This window comes from Loxodonta africana, chromosome 5 (genome assembly GCF_030014295.1).
Source record: "Loxodonta africana isolate mLoxAfr1 chromosome 5, mLoxAfr1.hap2, whole genome shotgun sequence".
Classification (NCBI taxonomy): domain Eukaryota; kingdom Metazoa; phylum Chordata; class Mammalia; order Proboscidea; family Elephantidae; genus Loxodonta; species Loxodonta africana.
In genome coordinates this window covers 147,835,752-147,850,342 of record NC_087346.1, presented here as the reverse complement: position 1 = coordinate 147,850,342, position 14,591 = coordinate 147,835,752, and positions in this window count along the sequence as shown.

Here is a 14,591-nt window from a genome sequence, read left to right as displayed (position 1 = left end):
ACAAGGAGGAAAGGAGGATGACAAGGAGGGAGGAAGTAGAAAGTCATGAAGAATTGTGGTGTAGGGTCAAATCCACCCTAGTTCTGATTCTTCTCTCATGAACAAATTTAGAACCCTGGTAAAATTTTAAAATATATGAGCATAAGTTTCTGCATCTGTAAAATAAAGGTAAGAATCTCTAGGGTCCATTTTAATTTGAAAATTCTGATTCTATGATTCAGTGTCAGCAGCCCCAGGGTGGTTTCAACTGCAGGAGAAGACAGGGCTTCTGGTGATGTTTGGCATTCTGCTCCTACTCTCGTAGCCCACGGGCTGCCTCACCACACAGCCATCATTTAGATCTATCCAGGAACACAACTCTTTATTTAAAAAGAAAAACTGCAAGCAAATCCTGCAGCATTTATCATCATTTGGAAACACAACCGAGCCCCTCCTATCTCTTTTCAGTACTTCAAGCAGTCTGAGCCACTGACACTGCAGCTGGGGAGGGCTGGAACCCCCTTGATGTTTGATAGCACACCATATTTATCCATTCAATAAGTACTTATTAAAAACTTGTTTTATACTAGTACTGAACTTGGCCTTCTTATTTGGTCATTTTGCTTGGATTCACAATCAACACCCATGGAAGCAGCAGTCAAGAAATCAAACAATGTATTGCATTGGGCAAATCCATGGTAAAAAATCTTTAAATTGTTAAAAAGTAAAGATGTCACTTTGAGGACTAAGGTGCACCTGACCGAAGCCATGGTATTTTTAATTGCTTCATATGCATGCAAAAGCTGGGCGATGAATAAAGAAGACTGAAGAAGAATTGATGCATTTGAATTGTGGTGTTGATGAAGGATATTGAATATACTATGGACTGCCAGAAAAACAAACAAATTTGTCTTGGAAGAAGTACAGTAAGAATGCTCCTTAGTTGTGAGAATGGCGGGACTTCATCTCACATACTTTGCACATCTTATCTGTAGGGACCAGACCCTGGAGAAGGACATCATGCTTAGTAGAGGGTCAGTGAAAGAGAGGAAGACCATACAGGAGATGAATTGACACAGTGGCTGCAACAATGGGCTCAAGCATAACAAAAGATCATGAGGATGGTGCAGGACCAGACAGCATTTCATTCTGTTGGTTACAACTCATAGGGTTGCTATGAGTTGTAACCAACTCAATGGCACCTGACAACGATAACAACAACATACATGATCCTAGCAATACAGTGAAGAATAAGACCTAATTTCTGTCCTCATAAAGGTTTTAGTCTAGTGAAAAATACGGACACTAAACAATCACATCTTTATTGATGACTTTTGTAACATGACAGCAAACCCAATTCAAACTGAGTAAGCAAAAGAGATGTATAGGCTATGTAACTGAAGTGTCTATCAGCAGAGCTGGCTTTAGGTATAGATTGGTCCAGGTGCTCAAATGATAATTATGAAGAAGGGACACACATACATATACACACCTACATATAAACACACCCACATACATACATATGCCTACATGCACATACAAACACACATACACATACATACACACACATACACACAAACATACACACACATCCCCTTTTCTCTTTGTTGGCTATAAGATGAATGCTACAGCTAGTCCTGACTCAAGCCATCTTACCTGACTCATGTCCACAGGAGAGGGGAAGCTACTTCTTCAATAATTCATTTTAAGGCCCAGAATTGAATTTCATTAGCCTACACTGCCTGGTCGCATAGTGGTTAAGTGCTACAGCTGCTAACCAAAAGGTCGGCAGTTCGAATCTGCCAGGCGCTCTTTGGAAACTCTGTGGGGGCAGTTCTACCCTGTCCTATAGGGTCGCTGTGAGTCGGAATCAACTCGACAGCAGGGGCTTAGTGGACACTGCCTGATTTGAGTCATGAATCCATCCTTGAGCCAGTCACTATGGACCAAAAAAACAAACAAAACCCATTGCCATCAAGTCGATTCTGACTCCTAGTGACCCTACAGGACAGAGTAGAACTGCCCGAAAGTGTTTCCAAGGAGTGGCCGGTGGATTTGAACTGCTGATCTTTTGGTTAGCAGCCTAGCTCTTAACCACTATGCCACCAATGGTACTCACTGATTGCTTTAGTCTAAGTCATTTGGTCCTGCCCTGGAGCCCTGGGATAAAGTCAGATTGCCCTAAAGCACTTGTGCTCCCCAAAACTAAAGTGCGGTTCTGTTGATTCAAGAAAGGGGAATGGATGCTGGACAGCAAAACCCACAGACGTCCCCTACTGCCATTTAGCTGTTGTTAAGTGACATGAAATGAAGAGATTAGTGAGGAAAGGAAAATGGGAGAAAATGCATAACTTAGAGGGGATAGCCAGGGAAAGAAGTGATTTTTCAGCAAACTTTAGAAGGACAAGAATCAGCCCGCCATATGGAAATCCATGGGAATAGTATTTCAGGCAAAGGAAGTAGCACAAATGCCCTGAGTCTGTCAAGAGTTTGGCCTGTCCTAGACACTGTGAGACCAGTGTGGCTGTATCCTGGTGAGACAGAGGGCCTGCTGTTCTCTCAGGACTTTGAATTGTACTCTAAACGCCATAGAAAGATACAAATATATTCATCTCTCTTTGTTGTTGTTAGGTGCCCCGGAGTCATCTCTGATTCACCCCACTCATGTATAATACAAAGAAACGTTGCCAGGTACTGATCATTGATGTGGTACTGAGTCCGTTATTTTGCTATTGTGTTAATCTATCTCATTGAGGGCTTCCCTGGTTTTTGCTGGCTCTCCACATTACCAGCCATGTCCTTTTCCAGCGACTGGTCTTTCCTGATGACGTGCCCAAAGTAAGCAAGGTAAAGTCTCCTTGTCATCCTCACTGGTAAGGAGCATTCTGGTTGTTTTGCTTCTGAGGCTGATTTGTTTGTTCTTCTGGAAGTCCACGGTGTATTCAATATTCTTTGCCAACACCAAACTTTGGATGCTTTAATTCTTCTGTCTTCCTTTTTCATTGCCCAGCTTTAACATGCATATAGGATGATTGAAAAGACCATGGCATGAGTCAGGCACACTTTAGTTATCAAAGTGACGTTTTTGTTTTACTTTTAAGAGGTCTTTTACAGCAGATTTACCCAATGTAATAGTCACTTGATTTCCTGATTGCTGTTTCCGTAGATGTTGATTGCTAATTCAAGTAGAATGAAATAGTTGACAACCTTAATTTCTTCTTACTCCCCAATATTGCCGAGCCAGTTGTTCGCATATTTTTATTATTTGTTTATTCAATAACTAAATATATTGAAGATGCCAAGAAATAGGCATACTCTCAACTTTTAAGGACCTGGCAGTCTAGTAAATCAGAGAGAGACAAGGCAACAGTACCATGAAGAAAACAGAAAAGAAGCAACCATATCTGACCATCTACCAGATGTCAGAATCCGTGCAAGATATGTTATCTACTTGTTCACTGATTTTCACAAATAACATACAAAATAAGTATCATTTCTCAGAAAGAAGACACCCAAGAATCCAAAAGCTAAGAAACTTTCCTGGATTCTTACCCAGAGATTAAGTTGTGCAAGTAGGGTTTGAATGTAGACCTGGTTGACTCCTAACAATGCTAATGAGAATTGCCTAATGTAATAATTACGCAGACATTTCCATTGTTTCTTCTAGTCCTCATGACCATCTACAGTGGGTAGTATCTTCTATTTAATGAGAAAAGAAACTAGACTCAAGTAAATTTCTAAGGTTGCAGATCAAGTTCACGGTACAGCAGGACACAGAAGCCAGGGTTACCTAGGTCTGGACTCAATGCCCTTTCTGTCGCACCATGCTGCCTTAAACACAAAGGGCTTTGCTGACTCACAGAAGTGAGAATACAAGCCTAGCTGAAGACTTAACAAAGGCTTCCGGCCTGAGCAACAGCTTCCTGGTGCAGCATTGAATTAACCCATGTGATCTGAGAGAGGAAATTTTAACAGTGAGGAGATGAAGCTGTTTCCACCATCCTTCTCCCCCTACTAGAAGAACTTCTCAGACACCTCCGACAGAGAACCCTCATGGCTGGTCTTGTTTGGGCTGGACTACTATCCCTTCACAGATCTCCTCTCCTGCCTTGCAGACCATCAGGGAAAATTAGCTCCAGGTGAATAGAGAAAAAGAAAAATCCTGATGGTTTTTGCTTTTCCAACTAAAGACTCTCACAGGTTACTGCTCTGTTGCTCCTGTTGCTGGCATCCCCCGTACCAGGCACACCTATCAATGGCTAGAAAAGAGAACCTGGTATCATGACTTGGCATGGCCTGTATCACCTCTCATAGATGAGTCTTTCAGAGATGCTTGTCCTAATCCTGCTTTTCCATTGAATGTTGTTAGCTGCCATCAAGTTGCCCCTGATTGATGATGATTTCATCATGTACAACAGAACAAGATGCAGCCTGGTACTGCACCATCCGCATAACCAGTTGAGGATTGAACTATTGTGATTCATAAGGTTTTTCTTGGCTTATTTTTGGAAGTAGATTTCCAGGCCTTTCCTCCTAGTCCCTCTTAGTCTGAAAGCTTCACTTAAACCTGTTCAACATCATAGCAACCTGCAAGCCTCCAGTGACAGAAAGATCACAATCTTGAAAACCCAAGGTAGTGATTGCTCATAAGGTGAATTGGCTAGGAATCAAACCTGGGTTACTCCAGTGGAAGATGAGAATTCTACCAGTGAATGGAACAAACTTACTTTAAGTATTCAGTATGGGCCAGGCACTGAGCTGGGTATCCTCAGAGGATAAAACAACCATCCTTGCCTAGCCTTACAGCACTCACAGGCAATAGGGGAGAGGATACACAAAGAACAAAAACTGAGTACAATTTTTTTAGTTTTATTTTTTGGAAGGCAGTTGTATCAGATCCTTCAGGGGCCCCTAGACTTCTCTGCACAGTGTGACCACCTCTCCTGCCTGGCCCCTAAGGGCTTCCAGTGTAAACTGAGTGCCTGTGTCTTTACCATCCTTAAAACTGAACAGGGAACATGTCCTCATCTGGGTTTGCTGAGAGTGAAAAATGCATAGTACTCTTTCAAATAAGGATTTATTACTTTGAATTCAGAATCCAACTGTTACAAGAAAAAAAAAATTTTTGTAGATTACAACCTATTGTGGCAGCTCATACATGCTGTTCTACAATGTGGATTATCTCTCCCCTGTCCAGAGAGCAGGCAGTTTCTATGTCCTCTTGAATCCAGGCCAGCCCTGTGACTGCTTGATCAACAGAATGTAGTGGAAGGGACATACTGCCAGTTCTGGATAATTTAATTGACCTAGGGAAGCTAGCCACCATGTGGGAAGTGCAACTACCTAGAGACCACCGTGCTGTAAGAAGCATGGGCTTTGCAGAGAAGCCAAGGAGCATCAGAGTGCTGGACACGGGAGCAAAGAAACCTCCTGGTGTTTGGCTGAGTCACACCTTCAGATGACACTAGCCCCAGCTACAATCTAACAGCAACTACATAGGAGACCCCAAGTGAGAGTTGTCCAACTGAGCCAGGCAACCCACAGAAACTGGTAAGTCAAAACAACACATTTTGCTTTAAGATATTACATTTCAGAGAGGTTTGGTATGCAGCAACAGATAACCTGAGCAGAAATCATAAAGTTATTTTAAACACTAGGTCAACAAATATTTTATGAGTGCCTGTTCTGCAGCATAAGAGCAAAAGTGGAGCACAGGGCCTTTTGAGGGCAACAGAACTACTCTGTACAATACTGTAATGGTGGACAGGCAACATTATGTGTGTCCAAACCCATAGAGCTATATAACACAAAGAGTGAACCCTAATTTCAACTATGGACTTAGTTAATAATAGTGTATCAGTATTGGTTCTTTGATTATAAAAAATGTACCATGCGGATGCAAGATGTTCACAATAAGAGAAACAATATGCAAGGGAGGCGGAAGGTACCTGGGAATTCTTTGTATTTTCTGCACGTTTTTTTCTGTAAACCCAGACCTGCTCTAAAAAATAAAATACACTAGGAAGAATTGAGGCAAGCTTGAAGAAGCCACTTACTCTATAGTCTGCTTTGGAGAAAAGCCCCCGAGGGCCCTGATGTTAATACTCAGCCCTAGAGATCAGTCTGGAGCAAGGAGGAAGGCACATCAGGGCATCCAGCCAAATCCTCTAGTTGAGCTAGATGGGGAACCTGAAGCTCAGAAAATGGAAATGCCCCATGCAGGACAGATAAAGGTCACAAATCCAGCCCTCAAACTTCCAGATATGTGTCTTCCCTTATGCCAACAAAAGGCTGAAGAGATAGACTGGGGCCACATGATAAAAATCCCCATGGTCCCATTGGTAATTTGGATGATAAAGAAGGTAGATCAGAAGTGGTGGATCTTTGGCTCTATGTACTTTTACCCCCCCAGCAAAAAATAATAATAATAATAATAATTTAATAATAATTGCAACAGCTCATACATGGTCTTCTGCAATGTTGAGCTATCGATCATAATAAGTATAAGAGTAATAAAATATGCCATTGTATTCTACGCAAAGCACTTTTACATCATTATGTCATTTGATTCTTAATACAAACAAGTGAGATAGGAGAGTCAGGTAAGGCTCCTCCAACTTTACAGATGGAAAACTAAGTCTTAGATAGGGTATGTGACTTGGTCAAGATCATTCAGCCATTAAAGGATAAGAACGAAGGGGCACAGACTGAGGCAGCCCTCTGAACTCTGTTCCTCATGAAGTCAAAGCCAGTATTCTATCTTTACAAAGGAGAAGAAGAAAGAATGACTGTGAGATTCTTCTATAGAATCGTTGATCAAAATATTCAGTAATGGTAGCTAGGCACCATCCAGTTCTTCTGGCGTCATGGCAAAATAGGGAGTTGTTTATGGGGGCAATTAACCACACATTGCATTTCCTGCCCTATTTCTGACTCTCCTTCCTCTGTTGCTTCAGGCAGATAGAGACTTATTGTTGCGCCTTGGATGGCTGCTTGCAAGCTATTAGAACCCCAGGCACTAGGCAACATACTTGGAGATAGAAGAACAGAAGCACTAAAAATGTTATTAGGCCAATTAAACATAAAAGAATCCTGATCAAAAGGGACAAAATGCAGAACAGAATTTCAAATACGCATGAACTCCAGAATTTCTGGGGCCATGGAGGCTGGATGAACCCCCTGAAACAATTGCCCTGAGATAATATTTAAACCTTCAACCAAAAATATTCCCTGAAGTCTTCTTAAAACCCAAAAATAGTTTAGCTTACCTTGTAAAAAAAAAGTCTGCCTTAAGCATTATACTCTTTAGGAACTTTCAATATGTGATAAAATTGGCAACAGCAACTCGAAAGAATAGACAGGAACCTCATGGGCAGTAGGTATACGCTAACGAGGCAGAAACAACTTAGAAAAGGAAGGTAAGAGTGGTTATACAACTCAAAAAATGTTAATCAATGTCACTGAATTGTACATGCAGAAACTATTGAATTGGTGTCTATTTTGCTGTATTTATTCTCAACAACAACAAAATAAATACAATTAAAAAACAAACATAATGACTGGGATAACAGAGACAGGAAACAGGAAGAGATGACAGAATGGTTTAAATAAATGTAGGAAGAGAGAACCTAGAAGAATTAAAAAGGCTTTAAAAAGGACTTCCACTTGTGAAAGCTCAGAAATTCAAAAATTGTGAGACGGATGATGGCCAGAATGAATGTATTTGTTGTCAGGTGCCATCCAGTCGGTCGTGAATCACAGCCACCTTATGTACAACAGAACTAAACACTACCCAGTCCTGTGCAATCTTCACAATTGCTGTTATGCTTGAGCCCATTGTTGCGGCTACTGTGTGAATACATCTTATAGAAGATTTTCCTCTATTTCGCTGACCCTCTACTTTACCAAGCATAATGTCCTTCTCCAGGGACTGATCCCTCCTAATAACATATCCAAAGTATGTGAGACGTAGTCTTGCCATCCTTGCTTCTAAGGAACATTCTGATTGTACTTCCTCCAAGACCGATTTGTTTGTTCTTTGGGCAGTCTGCGGTATATTCAATATTCTTCACCAACACCGCAATTCAAAGGAGTCAATTCTTCTTCAGTCTTCCATATTCATCTTCCAGGTTTTGCATGCATATGAGGCAATTGAAAACATCATGGCTTGAGTCAGGTGCACCTTAGTCCGCAAGGTGACATCTTTGCTTTTCAACACTTTAAAGAGATCATTTGCAGCTGATTTGCCCAATGCAATGCGTTTTTTGATTTTTCAATTGCTGCTTCCACGGGTATTGATTGTGGATGCAAGTAAAATGAAATCCTTGACAGCTTCAGTCTTTTCTCCATTTATCACGATGTGGCTTATTGGTCCAGTTGTAAGGATTTTTGTTTCCTTTATGTTAAGTTGTAATCCATACTGAAGGCTGTGGTCTTTGATTTTCATCAGTAAATGCTTCAAGTCCTCTTCACTTTCAGCAAGCAAGGTTGTGTCATCTGCATAATGCAGATTGTTGATGAATCTTCCTCCAATCCTGATGCCCCTTTCCTCTTCATATAGTCCAGCTTTTCAGATCACTTGCTCAGCATACAGCTTGAATAGGTATGGTGAAAGGGTACAACCCTGGCACACACCTTTCCTGATTTTAAACCACACCAAAACAAAAAAAACCAGACCCACTGCTGTCGAGTCAATTCCGACTCACAGCGACCCCATAGGACAGAGCAGAACTGTCCCATAGAGTTTCCAAGGAGTGTCTGGCGGATTTTAACTGCCAACATCTTGGTTAGCAGCTGTAGCACTTAACAACTACGCCACCAGGGTTTCCGTTAAACCACACAGTGTCCGTTTCTCTGTTCAAATGACTGCCTCTTGGTCTATGTACAGGTTCCTTGTGAGCACAATTAAGTGTTCTAGAATTCCCATTCTTCTCAATGTTATCTGTAATTTGTTATGACCCACAAGTTGAATGCCTTTGCATACTCAATAAAATACAGGTAAACATCTTTCTGGTATTCTCTGCTTTCAGCTAGGATCCATCTGACATCAGCAATGATATTCCTGGCTCCATATCCTCTTCTGACTCCAGCCTGAATTTCTGGCAGTTCCCTGTCAATGTACTGCAGCAGCCTTTTTTGAATAATCTTCAGCAAAGTTTTACTTGCATGTGATATTAATGATATTGTTCCATAATTTCCACATTCGGTTTGATCACCTTTCTTGGGAATAGGCATAAATATGGATCTCTTCCAGTCAGTTGGCCAGGTAGCTATCTTCCAAATTTCTTGGCATAGACAAGAGAGCACTTCCAGCACTGCATCTGTTTGTTGAAACATCTCAGTTGGTATTCCGTCAATTTCTGGAGCCTTGTTTTTTGCCAGTCCCTTCAGTGCAGCTTGGACTTCTTCCTTCAGTTCCTGGTCATATGCTACCTCGTGAAATGGTTGAACAGTGACCAATTATTTTTGGCATAGTGACCCTGTTTATTTATTTATTTTTTCTTTTGATGCTTCCTGAGTTCTTTAATATTTTCCCCATAGAATTCTTCAACATTGCAACTCAAGGCTTGAATTTTTTCTTCAGCTCTTTCAGCTTGAGAAATGCAGAGCATTTTCTTCCCCTTTAGTTTTCTAATTCCAGATCTTTTCACATGTCATTGTTATACTTTACTTTGTCTTCTCAAGCTGATCTTTGAAATTTTCTGTTCAGCAATTTGACTTCATCATTTCTTCCTTTTGCTTTAGCTACTCAACTTTCGAGAGCAACTTTCAGAGTCTCTTCTGACATCCATTTTGGTCTTTTCTTTCTTTCCTGTCTTTTTAATGACCTCTTGCTTTCTTCATGAATGATGTCCTTGATGTCATTCCACAACTTGCCTGGTCTTTGGTCATTAGTGTTCAATGTATCAAATGTATTCTTGAGATGGTCTCTGAATTCCGGTGGGATATACTCAAAGTGGTACCTTGGCTCTCATGGACTTGTTCTGATTTTCTTCAGCTTCAGCTTGAACTTGCATACAAGCGATTGATAGTCTATTCCACAGGTGGACCCTGGCCTTTTTCTGAGTGATGATATTGAGCTTTTTCATCATGTCTTTCCACAGATGCAGTCAATTTGATTCCTGTGTATTGTCTCCAGTGAGGTCCACAAGTATAGTCACTGTTTATGTTGTTGAAAAACAGTATTTGCAATGCGGAACAATTGGTCTTGCAAAATTCTATAATGTGATCTTCACCACCATTTCTATCACCAAGACCATATTTTCCAACTACTGATCCTTCTTCTTTGTTTCTCACCGTTGCATTCTAATTACCAGTAATTATCAATGCACCTGATTTCCATGTTTGATCATTTTCAGACTGTAGAAGTTGATAAAAATCTTCAGTTTCTTCATCTGTGGCCTTAGGGGTTGGTGTGTAAATTTGAATAATAGTTTTGTTAACTTGTCTCCCTTGTATACATATGGATTTTATCCTATCACTGGCAGCAGTGTACCTCAGGATAGATCTTGAAATGTTTTTTTTGATGATGAATGCAATGCCATTCCCCTTCAAGTTGTTATTCCCAGCATAGTAGACCATATGATTCTCCAATTCAAAATGGCCAATACCAGTCCATTTCAGTTCACTAATGCCTAGGATATTGACGTTCATGTGTTCCATTTCATTTTCGAAGATTTCCAATTTCCAATTTTCCTAGATTCATACTTTGTATATTCCACATTTCAATTATTAACAGATGTTTTCAGCTATTTCTTCTCATTTTGAGTCATGCCACGTCAGCAAATGAAAGTCCTGAATGCTTGACTCCATACACATCATTATGGTTGACTCTACTTTGAGGAAGCAGCTCTTCTCCCAGGGTCTTTTGAGTGCCTTCTAACCTGAGGGGCTCATCTTCTGGTACTATATCAGACAGTGTTCCACTGCTATTCACAAGTTTTACACTGGCTAATTCTTTTCAGAAGAAGGTCCTTTTTCCTTTCTGTCTAAGTCTGGAAAAAAAAAAAAAAAAGTCTGGAAGCTCAGCTGAAATCTGTCCACCATGGATGATCCTGCTGGTATTGGAATACCCGCGGCATAGCTTACAGTATTACAGCAATATGCAAGCCTCCACAGTAGGACAAACTGATAGCTGTGTGAACGAATATAAAGCCTAAAGAAATGGAAAGAAGGGATGGTTATCTCCCTCTGTTTTTGTGTTTCTCCACAGCACATAAGAGACAAGTATGGGCCTGATAGCATGCCTTGGTGGTACAAACAGCTAATTCATTCTGCTACTAACCAAAAGGTCTACCCAGAGGCACCTCAAAAGTAAGGCCTGGGTATCTACTTCTGAAAATCAGCCATGAAAACCTTGTAAAACACAGTTCTACTCTGACACACATGGGGACACCACGAGTAAGAGTCGATTCAACAACTTTTTTTTTGTTTGTTTGGTTTGGTTTTTTTATGGGCCTGATACACATCCAGCAATGACCCCATATGAAAATGATATATGTGATTTTCTTTCCTAGGTTTTAATTCTGCTTTCTCAGGGAGCATTAGAGACAAGAAAGAGTGAGAATATTTCCTTAAGCCACTGGTTTCAAATGAGGGATATTTTCCCCCCAGGACAAATGTAGGGTACATTTTTGGTTGTCATGACTTGCAGGGGATGGGGAGCGAGTAATACCGGCATCTAGTGGGTAGAGGCCAGGGATACTGCTGAACACCCTACAATGCACAGTACAACAAAGGATTATCCAGCCCAGAATGTCAATAGTACCAAGTTTGAAAAACTCTGCCCTGAAATAATAAACCCAGCATCAACAGCTGGGGGGCTTTATCTGAGCCCTGATTCTGGCTGAACCCGTGCCCCTGACCTTCCAAGTAAGGTTCTCAGAGGAGAGAAGAGGAGATGACGTTGGGTCAATGTTCTTTTCCTAGCAACTTGACCAGAGCATTCCCTGAAGATGAGTATTCCTAAGGAATCAGTGCATTTGAAAGAGTAGGACTCATCAATCCAGGAACTGGGGATGAGGAAGAGTAATTTGCATGGATGGAGACGTTCTAAGAGAAAGCAGAGCCAACAGAACAGGCCTTGGGCTCCTATGATAAAAGCACTCAGCTGTCAGGGAAGTGCTGGTCTAGAGTCAGATGTGTCATCTCCTTCTAACCCTGTTCCTAATGACCTAGGTAGTAAGAGGTCAGATTTGCTGGGGATGAAATTCTGGCTCCATCTCTTGCTATCTTTGTGGTCTCAAACAACTCTCCTACCCACTCTGAGCCTTCTTTCCTGTGTAAGTAGAAAATGATGGCATGGCAGTGTTCAAGGGAACATGAAGTATAGTAATTCACTAAAAAAAAAAAAAAAAACACCTGCTGCCATTGAGTTGATTCGGGCTCATAATAATCCTATAGGCAGAGTAGAACTGCCCCACAGGTTTTCCAAGGAGCAGCTGGTGGATTCGAACTGCTAGCCTTTTGGTTAGTAGCCGTAGCTCTTAACCACTACACCTCCAAGTCTCCAATTCACATAAAGTTCCTTATTATTTCTGTGTCTTTTTCACATTCCACCCCTTCCCCATTGAGCCTCAGTTTCTCTAATAATAAAGTCAAGACATTGAGTTAATTCCTTTCCAAAAGTCTTTTCCAGCCTAAAAATCTAGTACGTCATGGGTCTCTCCTTGAATTTTCCAGGTTTTTGAACTGCTAATTTTCGGAATGAAGCAAGGATGGTGAGACTCGGACTCACTTACTTTGGGCAAATCATCAGGAAAGACCAGTCACTAGAAAAGGACATCGTGGCTAGTAAAGATGAAGATTGGCAAAGATGAGGGAGATCCTTCACGAAGTGGGTGCACATAGTGACCAAAACAACAAACTCAAACATAGCAATGGTCATGAAGATGGCACAGTGCCAGGCAACATTTCATTCTGTTATACAAAAAATCTCTATAAGTCAGAGCCAACTCGACGGCATGTAACAACAATTTTGTGGCATTGCCATTCAAAGATCCAGAGGTCTCTATCATCTTGGGAGATAGATTTTTCTGTCTTTAAATTTTGCCCTACTGGAATTTGTACCCTCTGATGCCAGCTACTACATCTAACTCAAGCATTGTCCTAACCCGGATACTGCTCATACCTCCTTTAGCATATCTCAGGTCTGCTATGAACATCTACTTCTTCTCTCTGTTACAACCACATTGGACACTGCCAGCCAAGTACCTGGCATATTTCTGAAAGGAGGACATTATGTTACAGGAAACAGGTGGGTGATTTATTACACGAGAATAATTTTAGTTAAATTAACCTTTCACTTTTGATATTTAACACATGTAATTATTTTTACTATAGAAAATGCATACAATTAAAAAGAAGAAAATTCTACCATACAGAGATGATTAGTATAATATTTAAGTATAAATTTAATTCAGATGGTAGATAGATCACTCTGTACGGTTCTATAATCTGCATTTTCCCTTAGCAATATATCGTGAACATTTTCTACACCGGTTCATATACCGTATCTTCACCTTTTAAATGTCTGCATGGCCTGCTTTTCTAGAATGTGCAATAATTAATTTATCTACTCCGTATTGATGGCATTTGGGTTCCAATTTTTAGTTATTATCAACTCTGTGAAATAAATACCCATGTACCTATATATTTGTATATCTGTCCAGACATGTACTCAGGATAAATTCCCACCAAAATGGAAACTTGATGTGAAAAGGAGCCTCAAATATCTTGTTCATCTTTTTATCCTCAGTTCCAAATTATATTATCTGGCATATATTATATTCTCAATATATGTTTATTGATTAAATAAAATTATTTGAAGTGGAATTGTTGGGTTTGATGGTTTGTGTTATGAGTTGAGTTGTGTCCCCCCCAAAAATATGTTGCAGTCCTAAATCCTGTATTGGTGAATGTAATATTGTTTGGGAAATGTGGTTTTTCTTTGCAGATGTCATCAGTTAACAATATCATAATGGAGTAGGATGGGTCCTTATCCCTTCTGAGTGGTATCTTATAAAAACAGAGACACACAGGAGGAAGACAAACACTATGTGATGATGGAAGCAGCTGAATCCATAAGCAACAAAGGAGTGCCACAAATTGCCAAAAACTAGGAAAGAGAAATGAAACAGTTTCTCTCAGAAAGCCCCCCGGGAGGAATTGACACAGCTGAGACCCTGATTCTTTAAAGTCAGCCACTTTGTGGTATTTCGTTACAGCGTCCTAGAAAACCAAGGCAGTGTGCACTTAGTATACTTCAACATATATTATCATGTCATACATAGAAAAATCACCAACTGTGTCTGGGAATGCCTGTTTTTTCTTGTTTTTGCCAATATTAGGAATCATCAATATTTCAACCTTTGCCAAAATAATACTCAAATAATAATCTCATTTTTTTATCTCTTTTTTTTTCTTGTAATGTTAAATGTCTCTGCTTCTATTATTTGCCACTTATATATGTTTTTGAAGATGAATTATGGTGTTGGCAAAGAATATTGAATATACCATGGACTGCTAGAAAAATGAACAAATCTGTCTTGGACGAAGTGCAGCCAGAATGCTCCTTAGAAGTGAGGATGTCCCTTCCATGTGACATTGGTGAT